Below are 10369 nucleotides of genomic sequence, written 5' to 3' on the forward strand. Positions count from 1 at the left end.
CAGTCTCGTCCTCCTCCCCTCCAGCAGCCCCATTCCCAGAGCCTCTTGCAGCACTCAGATACAGGGATACCTTGAACATCTGGGTGCCAGCAATGGGGATACAGAATGCGGGATCTCCACAGGGGCATGCACAGCAGCTTGAGCCCAGCCACAGGAGCACGAGAAGGAGAAGAGGGCAGCAGCAGGAAAGGCGTGCGCCACGACCCCTCAACAGCTGCCTCCAGCTGAGTGCTCGTGAGTCGTGCTACGTAACCCTGACCTGACCTGGCCAATGGGAGCTGCATGCGCAGGCGAGGGCTGGAGGCAGCATGCAGAGCCCCCCGGCCACCCCTCCACCTAGGAGCTGGACATGCCTGCCATTTCCCGGGAGCCATGTGGAGCCGGGCAAGGAGCCTGCCAGCCCGCCAACCAGACTTTTAACAGTGGTCAGCAGTGCTGACCAGAGCCGCCAATGTCCCTTTTCGACCCATGGGTTTTCACCCCATTCCAACCAGGAAACCACGTCAGGCTTGGAAATCCTGCTCAGGAGAAAGAGAACAAGCGAGATCCAGTGAATTTGTGGAATATTTCTCACAAAGCATGTTCCATGATTTTAAACCTGAGCCCGTTTTAAAGCAGTAAAATCCTAAAAACACACGTATCAGTATGTCTTCGTCAGTAACAGTTTCTTTCCAAAATACAGACAAATTCCTGTAGTTCAAAAGGTGTATGTATGGGGTGGAGGTGGGGGAATCTGAGAGGATATTATGTAAATGTTTGACAATTAGTGGGAAAGGGGGCAAGTTATGAGATTTTTTTTTAATCAAACTTTGACAATCAGATGGAAAACGGCAAAATCTAAGGAGATTTGATATTAATAGTCAATAACTAGAGAAAAAAGTGAGGGGATTTTGTACCATTATTCAATAACTAGGGAGAAAAGAAGTGACTAAAGGGGAATTTAGATCACTATTCAGAATCCGAGCGGATATTAAATAAATAATAGTTAAGATAGTAAGAAAATCGCAGGCTGCAACTTTGTTGCAGAAACCACAACTTTTAGCACACACAACACATCTGAGCAATGTTGCAACCTCATGCACCAGGTTGTAACACCCACCCACTCAGATTTGTCCCACAGCCTGGGAGTGGCTCTTGAGAAAGTGCCATCTCCACACCTGATGCACTCTACCCGACCTGTTCATGGCTCCACTGTTATATCATTGTTGATAAATGCAAAGTAATGCACATTGGAAAACATGATTCCAACTATACATATACAATGATGGGGTCTAAATTAGCTGTTACCACTGAAGAAAGATCTTGGAGTCATTGTGGGTCATTCTCTGAAAACATCCACTCAATGTACAGTAGGAGTCAAAAAAGTGAACAGAATGTTGGGAATTAGTAAGAAAGGGGTAGATAATAAGACAGAAAATATCATATTGCCTCTATATAAATCCATGGTATGCCCACATCTTGAATACTGCATGCAGACATGGTCACCCTATCTCAAAAATTATATATTGGAATTTTAAAACATTCAGAAATGGGAAACAAAAATGATTAGGGGTATGGAACAGCTTCTATTTGAGGAGAGATTAATAAGACTGGGATTTTTCAGCTTGGAAAAGAGATGACTAAGAGGGAATATGATAGAGGTCTATAAAATCATGACTGGGGTGGAGAAAGTAAATAAGGAAGTGTTATTTACTCCTTCTCATAACATAAAAAGTAGGGATCGCCAAATGAAATTAATAGGCAGCAGGTTTAAAAACAAACAAAAGTATTTTTTCACACAACGCAGTCAACCTGTGGAACTCCTTGCCAGAGGATGTTATGAAGGCCAAGACTATAACAGGGTTCAAAAAAGAACTAGATAAATTCATGGAGGATAGGTCCATCAATGGCTATTAGTTAAGATGGGCAGGGATGGTGTCCCTAGCCTCTGTTTGCCAGAAGCTGGGAATGGGCGACAGGGGATGGATCACTTGATGATTGCCTGTTCTGTTCATTCCCTCTGGGGCACCTGGCATTGGCCACTGTTGGAAGACAGGATACTGGGCTAGATGGACCTTTGGTCTGAACCAGTCTGATTGTTCTTATGTGCCTGAGGAACAGAGCTGTGGACCATGGTCCTTCTCCTGAAGCTTCAGGTGATATTTAGGCCCCCTGAGCCCAGACCACTGAACACCAGAGACTGAATGTGGCTCTGGGCCTAAGTGATTTTTCCCAACATCTCACCCAGTCTGAAGCAGAGCACAGAACTGAACATCCCTCTCCCCAATTCCAGGTTAGTGCCCTAACCATAGTTCAGTTTAACCAGAGACTGCAGAGAATTCAGCCACAGGTGCCCTCATAAATCTCCCCCCTCTGCAGACAGGTTTATCCAGGAGACTTCATTCCACCTGGAAGGTGATGGCAAAGTTTCACTTACCTTTGCTCTACGCTGTGCCCCCTGAAATGTGGGGGTGGCCTTTCCCGTCAGATGTAGGATCCCCCCAGCTCTTTTGGGAGGAAAAGTCTATCCTCTCGGTCAGGGTTTCTGGGCAGAGTTGGGGATCTCTGAACTAGGAGACTGTCTTGTTGGGAAACAGCAGGTATGTCGCTCCCTCGATATCAACCTCTCCCTTGTGCAGCCAGGGCGCTGGAGCCCCAGCAACTGGGGGCTTTTGTAAGGGACACAATGGAGAGAACGGACTGCAGGCAGCAGACTTAACACGACAGTGAATGCGATTCACTTCCTGCTGAGGGACCCGTTTCCCTGTGACACAGGCTCCACACGTGGTTCGTTTTGCAGGTTTCTCTGGTTAAGGGGCAGCAGAGAGAACTGGATCCTGGCCGGGTCGCGGTTCTGGGCCCTCGGGAGTGGGGGGCGGTAGCTGATGGGTGCAGAAGGGTCCGGTTCTCGCTCAGAGACGTGAGGCTGCTCTAGCTCGGTCTCTGCATGATCTTCCTCCTGGGTCAGACCCTGCTGCTGCCTCCATCGTGAGCTGGGAACTGTGCCCAACCCAGGGGGGACCCTCTGCTGGACCCAGCCCCTAGGGCAGCCCCAGGCTCTGCCGACACCAGCTCCTGAGCCGGAGCCTGCAGGTGAGGGGAGAGACCCGGGGGAAGGGCTGGGTGTAGTGTAGGAAACTGCTTAGGGTGCAGTGAGCATGCTCAATAACATCTGCTGAAGCCACTGCCCTTCACCCTGCCCTTATTACTTGAAAGATGCTGCTGGCTGCTTTTGACAGGGTTTAAAAAGGGGCAAAGGGGGCAAATCGGAGCAGGGGGTGGAAATTGACTGGTCAGGAGCATCAAGCAGCTGCAGGCAGGGTTAGGAAGGGACTGAAAGGCAAAATCAGGGATGGCGGGGGGGCGGAAGGAACCAGGGTTAAGCCCAGGGGTTAGGTGCTGCCAGAGGGCCAAACCTGGCACAAGCAGGGGCAGAGGGGGTAACAGTTACCCCGGTGGACTGAGACACCAGTGTTTGCAAAAGGGGGGTGGGGGGGCAGAGGGGCTTTTTTTATTTCCCCTCCCACAGGACAGTACCTCTCCTCATGGGCTTCCTAGTGCTGGGTTTGTAAAGGTGCAGGCCGGCATCCGAATGCCTAGTCACTGCAGCTCCTCTTTGTCTGATGTAACCTACTGAGGTGCTGCATGAGACTTGATTCAGTGAAATATTTTATATTTACACCCCCTCAGAAAAACAAAACAAAACAAAGAATCCCCAGTGTATCTGACTGCATAGTGTCTCATAGCAGTTCACCAGTTTGTCTCATCTGCTGCTAGGATTCCCTGAATTTTTAATTCCAACTTTTTCTTATTATTTTTAGAGCAGAAGTTTATTCTGTTCGATCATCTGACTTCCAGTCTGACTGAATGTCTGGCCTGGTCTCAAAACTTTGTTTTCATTCAATTCCCCAATGGTGATTGCATTTTGCAACTGATATTTTGCCTCTCAATCCAGCCCTTAATGTTTTTCTGCATGTCATTGTGTACAGCTTGATTCTCAAATATTCAGTAAAGACAGTATACTATCTCCTAAACATCTTTCTCAAAGGCAAAAATCTATTGTATTTTTTGCTGAACATTAGAACTGCTGTAGTGTATGTAGTCCGTCTAGTCCAGTATCCTGCCTTCTGACAGCAGCCAGTGCCAGGTGCTTCTAAGGGAATGAACAGAACAGACAATCACTGAGGGTAGGTCTACACTTACCCGGTAGTTCGGCGGCAAGCGATCGAACTTCTGGGTTCGACTTATCGCGTCTTGTCTGGATGCGATAAGTCGAACCCGGAAGTGCTCGCCGTCGACTGCGGTACTCCAGCTAGATGAGAAGAGTACCGCGGAGTCGACAGGGGAGCCTGCCTGCCGAGTGTGGACCGAGGTAAGTTCGAACTAAGGTACTTCGAACTTCAGCTACGTTATTCACGTAGCTGAAGTTGCGTACCTTAGTTCGAATTAGGGGGTTAGTGTAGACCTGGCCGAAGTGAACCATCCCATTGTCCACTCCCAGCATCTGGCAGTCAGAGGGCAGTTTAGGGACATCCAGAGCATGGGGCTGCATCCCTGATTATCTTGGCTAATAGCTGATGCACCTATCATGAGGGACTGCTCTAATTTTTTGTTGAAATTGTTTATAGTTTTGACCTTCAGAACATAATGAACACACATCTACAACCCCGAGATACCTTGAAAGCCACAGGAATTCTAAAATCTTGAGTTATACACCCTGAAGTCAAGAAATTTTAATAAATACATGATATTTTGTTCTTGTGTGCCTCTTTGTTCCTGAGCCTTTAGGGTGTAGTAAGGCCAGTTCCACCAAAGCTGGAGCCTAAACACCTGAATGAATCTTAGTCCACCCTCATACTTTTCCTGTTATCTCTCCCAAACATTTCATATGCCTAAGGCCATATCTACACTACAAGCGTATGTTAACTCAAGTTATGTCAGCATAGGCTCGCTACAGTTACTATGTCACTTGTGCACATGCCTACTCACTTGTGGGCATGCAGAGTCCCAAGCATAGAAGTGGGGGACATCATGATTCTATGCAGAACAGATTGCTGTGGGACATAGCAACAACCAATTCAAACTTGTTGGTGGCATTCACAGGTTTGGGATGATGAGCATTGGCTGCACAAGGCCAAAATCCTTGCTCTGTGTGCCAAACTTGCCAAAATGACAGTTGCACTGACAGTGGAGAAGCAAATACAGATTTCACTGTGGAAACTTTCGAGAGATTGCTACCTCTTACTCAGAAGTATCTCAACTGTATTGTGGCACTCTGGACCTTAAAGCAGTACCCTCCCCCTTCCATTCACCCCGTCATATGATATATTTCATACAAAGAATGTCATATCACATATCATGAAAGGTCAGGATCTGCTGAAACCCATTGTTCTGTCATATTATTAGTGCCTATCAAGTTATGAAATTTTCCTCTATGGTTGTTACTGAAATATGTTGTAAGTTTGGGAGTTGCTCTCCAGTAACAACAGAAGAGGGAATGTACAGCCAGGTGGGCACTGAGTGATCATCAACAGCCATTACTTGTTGGGAGTTGTCAACAAGTTGTAATGGGAGTTGTAATCAGTGGATTTCCAATTCAATGACAAACCATACCAGGGGTATTTCTGAACACTTTCACTCTGCAAAGCCCATCATCACCTTTCTGGGCAAGGATTTTCCAGGCACATGGACTCAAGCTATAAAATAAAAGCAACATGCATTCGCCTCAAAATCTTCACCCGCCTATGCTGGAAGCAACCTGAACGCTGGGAAAACAAATGGTTCAGCTCAGGATACTGAGAAGGAGAAGGCTCTGACATTTTCAACCACTGCACTGAAGAATCCAGGTGTGTACAGTATGTGTTATGCCTACATCATGCAGACATAGGCCTTTTCCTCACTGCTAAAAAAAACTTAGATTTTTTTATCACCTTGCTGTAAGAAGGGTGATTGATCTGTTGTGAAGTGACAACACAATGAAGACAAGACAACACAACTTTTAACAGTGTGGGAAAAGGCTCAAGAAAATGTCTCAAAAATTAAATCGGAGAGCAATAATGACATGTGAGCACCACGGTTTTGAGTGTAAATTTTTTGTGGTGATACCCTTGTTGCTTGATATATGTAACAGTGACAAAAGTGGAAGTCTGTATAAAGCACAATGGTAGCTTTTCTACCTATGAGCTTTCTTTCAAAAGGAATTCATAAGCATTTCAAATACTATTTATAATGCTTTGCACTACTCCCAATGTTTTGTGTGCATTCAATGTTTCTTTACTAATAGACTGTATGACCTACTATACAGTGGAAAGGGACTAATACAGATTTCTTTTGAAATGATCAGACTTTCATTAAGGGTTTTTCATGCAATAGCCATGAAATTCAACGTGTAAAATGGTTTTTAAATAGTCCTGAAAAGATGTGGGCTTGGTCCTCTGTACTCCAAAAATGTGTTTGGTATCAAGTGTTATCTAATAGGTACTGTGAGGATGTTGCCTAAGCATCTTGTCATATAACTAAAGTGTCACTTATGATTTCTTGAGTAATAAACATCATGAACATAAGGCTGTGACACTCTGATCCTCAAAGTAGTACCTGGAACCCCCATATTTAGTATTGTCATAGGATTAATAGATGTTTTGTACAAATGCATGCTTTTACTTTTTAAATGTTTTTCATGCCTGTTATCATCACGATACATAAATGTGTGTGTTATATGGGTTTATTTACTTCAGATTCTTCAGCATTTCAGAAAACTGATTTTTCAAAAAAAAAAAAAAAAAAAAACTTTATTAGGAAAAGAACTCCCGGTAATAAAAATCAGTATGGCAGATAAGGCGGGTAAGAAGAGGGTTTCCATGTATATGCTCTGTTGTTTTCTGAATGTATTAAACAGTGTCTGCAAACACCCCTGCTTGTGCTTTTTTAAAATTCACATTCTTGTGCTGTTATATTTCCTATCCTGGGTTACTATGATTTCATTTTGTTAAAATGTTACAGGTGTTCTCATTATTTCAAATGAAATGTGATTTCTATAGATCAAATGCTGGCACACTTTGTAACAAAAATACTTTGAACTTATGCACATAGCTCACATGTATTTATGTAGCCCTTGTGATTGGCCTATGAATGATGCTGCATTGTGGAGTTTGTTGAGTTTGGCTTTCCCTGCTTATATGTCTGCAATTTTCATGTCATACCTACAATATAAACGCTGCTTATTATATGCATAGATATTTGATGTTTGCAATTTTGTGGAAGTTAAGTGTGTAATGTTTTCTTCTGTGAACAATACTCAGTTAAATCTTTTGAGGGAAAAATTGCACAGATATTGGCATATAAGAAGAGTAACACATATCCTGAAGGAATGAATAAAACAGGCAGACTTAATCTGCGTCAATTTGCTGCAAACTTTTCTTTGCAATTCTTTTTCTCATGTAATAAAGACACAGAGCACAATGGAATTTTCAGCATATACATGATGGTCCTGATCCCCCAACACTGGGATTATTTGAAGTGTTAAATTTACCTTCACTAGGACCAGGATTAGGATCACTAGTTTTCTTCACATTTCCCAGAAAATCTCCTTTGCTACATATGCAGGCACTGTAACAACATATTTGTCAGTTACATGACAAAAGAGTATGAAATATAAATAGTACCAAAAAAGCCTAAAATTTATCTTTATTTCTCAAGTACGTTATCCAGTCTATTCTACAAACAACAACAGTCCATATATGTTTATTGAGCAATGACTTCTAGTTTAAATTTTTTTTCAACATCTATTTATAGTCAGATATTGAAATTCCCCCCACCTCGCTTACCAAAGGCAGGACAACCCATTCTGCATTCAGATATCTTTTACATGCATATGCCTTATAATGAATCTATGACTTCAAAAATATCTGATAATTGCTTAAGGGCAACAGTTGATGACATTGTCACATCTCCATCTCTATTTCTATTGGGGGAGGGATAGCTCAGTGCTTTGAGCATTAGCTTACTAAACCCAAGGTTGTGAGTTCAGTCCTTGAGAGGGCCACTTAGAGATGGGGCAAAAATCAATACTTGGTCCTGCTAATGAAAGCAGGGGGGGCTGGACTCAATGACCTTTCAGGGTCCCTTCCAGTTCTATGAGATAGGTATATCTCCATCTTCTCTGAGTATCAGAGGGGGCACTTTTCCTTTCTGCCAAAGGAAGAAAGGTTGGTCTCGTGCACACCATGAAACAAGCCCTACAACTCTTTGAACGGTATCATGACAGTCCATGAGGTGGACATCAAGGAATAGTCAAAATGACAATGGCCCTGAGCACAAGATACTATTGCCTGGGATGACAAAAGACATTGCCGGGTCTGTACAGGAATAAAACTAAATCCTGGAATATGTCATTTATATTTTAAATGCAAATTTTACATTTACATTGCAAAGAACAATAATTATACATTTGCTGTAAAATGTACAATCCCTTCCCTTGCAATAATATTTTCATACAAGAATTTTAATGTCATCCCATTATTCCATTCAAACTAGGTTTTGCGATGTCTGCGTTGCCAGAAAGTAGAAAAGGAATTAAATCTGGATACCACCTTGGAAAGCATAAAGGTGAATTTTGGACTCTAAGACATCTACTACATTTCTTCAGAAATTCCTTTTATCTTCCTTCCAGTGTCAAAGCATTAGGAATGTTCTTAGTGTGGACTGCATATACATGATATCAAGTCTTATTCACTTCCTTTAAAAACCATTAAGAAATCTTATAAAGAGAGAGTCAAAGATAATTGTTTGTCATTATCTATTTTTATTATTGCTACACAATGAGGCCTTTAATTCACAACGAATGCAATGCATGGTACAACAGAGTGCAGCAATGAGCTCTATTGCTCCTTGCACTGGCAGATTTCTGCAGGTTTATTATTATATCATTTTTCTTACAAGTATTCCTGTGTTCCTTTTTTGTTAACTTCTTCTTGTTTGTTTATTTCTTTTTTTCTGTTTTTTAAAATGGAAATTAGATTCTGATAGTGTGGTTGTGGAACCCACATCACACTGCTCAGTATGCTTACGGGCTTATTGAGAATATGAAATAAGAGAAATCCAAAGTATGACTCCAACCGGTTTCCTTGCATACAGGTCAGTCGACCTTTGAATTGGTGGGAATGGATTTAATAGGGCCATTACCAGCAACAAAGGAGGGATACCGGTATATACTGACAGCCACAGACTATCTTACAAGATGGGTTGAAGCATTTCCATTTTGAAATAAGTCGGCAACTGTGATGGCAAAGAAAATGTACAAAATTATAATGCAATTTGAATGTCCACAGCATATACTGACAGATCGCAGGTCAGAATTCAATAATGAGGTAAATTCTTATTTCCAAGGTTGTTTTTGACTATGTCTTCAACCAGACTTTCAGGTCACAGATAGTTGATGGTGAACATGGGCTTAATTGCCCTCATGAGTTTTTCTTTATGGGCATTTTTGCTGACAAGTTTCTGTGAACTCCCACTCAACGTTGGCAAACAGTACTGTTGGTCACCACATCAGGGTTGCTATAATATTTTATTCTTTGGTCTCTTTTTACCCACCAAACCTGTCCAAAGGAAAATTTATTACATGACTTATTTTCTTTCAGTGTAACCTGGAGATTTGCAAAAAATTGGGAATACAATGTGGTTTCACCTGCCCACACCACCCATAAACCAATGGGGCGGCTGAAAACACAAACAAATCCATTAAAAGGTAATCTTAGGGCTGGGAAAACTGTGTTATAGCCAAAAATAATATAAATCTATAAACCTATTATAACCTATTATAATAAAGCAAATAGTCAAACCATTAGAAACCCATAAGAGAATATATATAGGCAAGTAAGCAGACTAGCCCTATAGGCTACAATACCCCATATCCATCACAACTTTCTACCCCTGGACTAGGATATAGGGAAAGGTAAGAGGTAGCAAATTGTGCTGGGAATGTCCTCATGCATCAAAATTTACCAGCCCTGGACCAAAGGATGGAGAAAGGCATAGGTGGGAAAACTATGACAGATGAACCACATCCATCATGGTTTGTTACCTCTGGACCAGAAAATGGGGAAAGGTGACAGATTCCAAATTGTGGTGGGAATAGGGTGACCAGACAGCAAGTGTGAAAAATCGGGATGGGGGTGGGGGGTAATAGGAGCCTATATAAGAAAAAGACCCAAAAATTGGGACTGTCCCTATAAAATCGGGACATCTGGTCATCCTAGGTGAGAATGCCTCCATCCATCACAACTTACTGCCCTTGGACTGTAGGATGGGGAAAGTCAAAAGCAGCAAGTTGTGACAAGGCAGCAAAGGAGAGGATGTTAATAACTGCTACCAGTAGCAAATTGTGCAGGCA

At 42.6% G+C, this 10369-nt stretch overlaps 1 long non-coding RNA gene across 1 annotated transcript; it reads left to right on the forward strand.

The window, feature by feature from the left end:
* The first annotated feature begins 2946 nt into the window (after positions 1 to 2946).
* On the forward strand, positions 2947 to 7210 carry LOC117887229. The gene is made up of 2 exons (XR_004648145.1): positions 2947 to 3072; positions 4608 to 7210. It is a non-coding gene; the product is annotated as an uncharacterized LOC117887229 (long non-coding RNA).
* The last annotated feature ends 3159 nt before the right edge of the window (positions 7211 to 10369 follow it).

This window comes from Trachemys scripta, chromosome 14 (genome assembly GCF_013100865.1).
Source record: "Trachemys scripta elegans isolate TJP31775 chromosome 14, CAS_Tse_1.0, whole genome shotgun sequence".
In the NCBI taxonomy this organism is placed as follows: Eukaryota; Metazoa; Chordata; order Testudines; family Emydidae; genus Trachemys; species Trachemys scripta.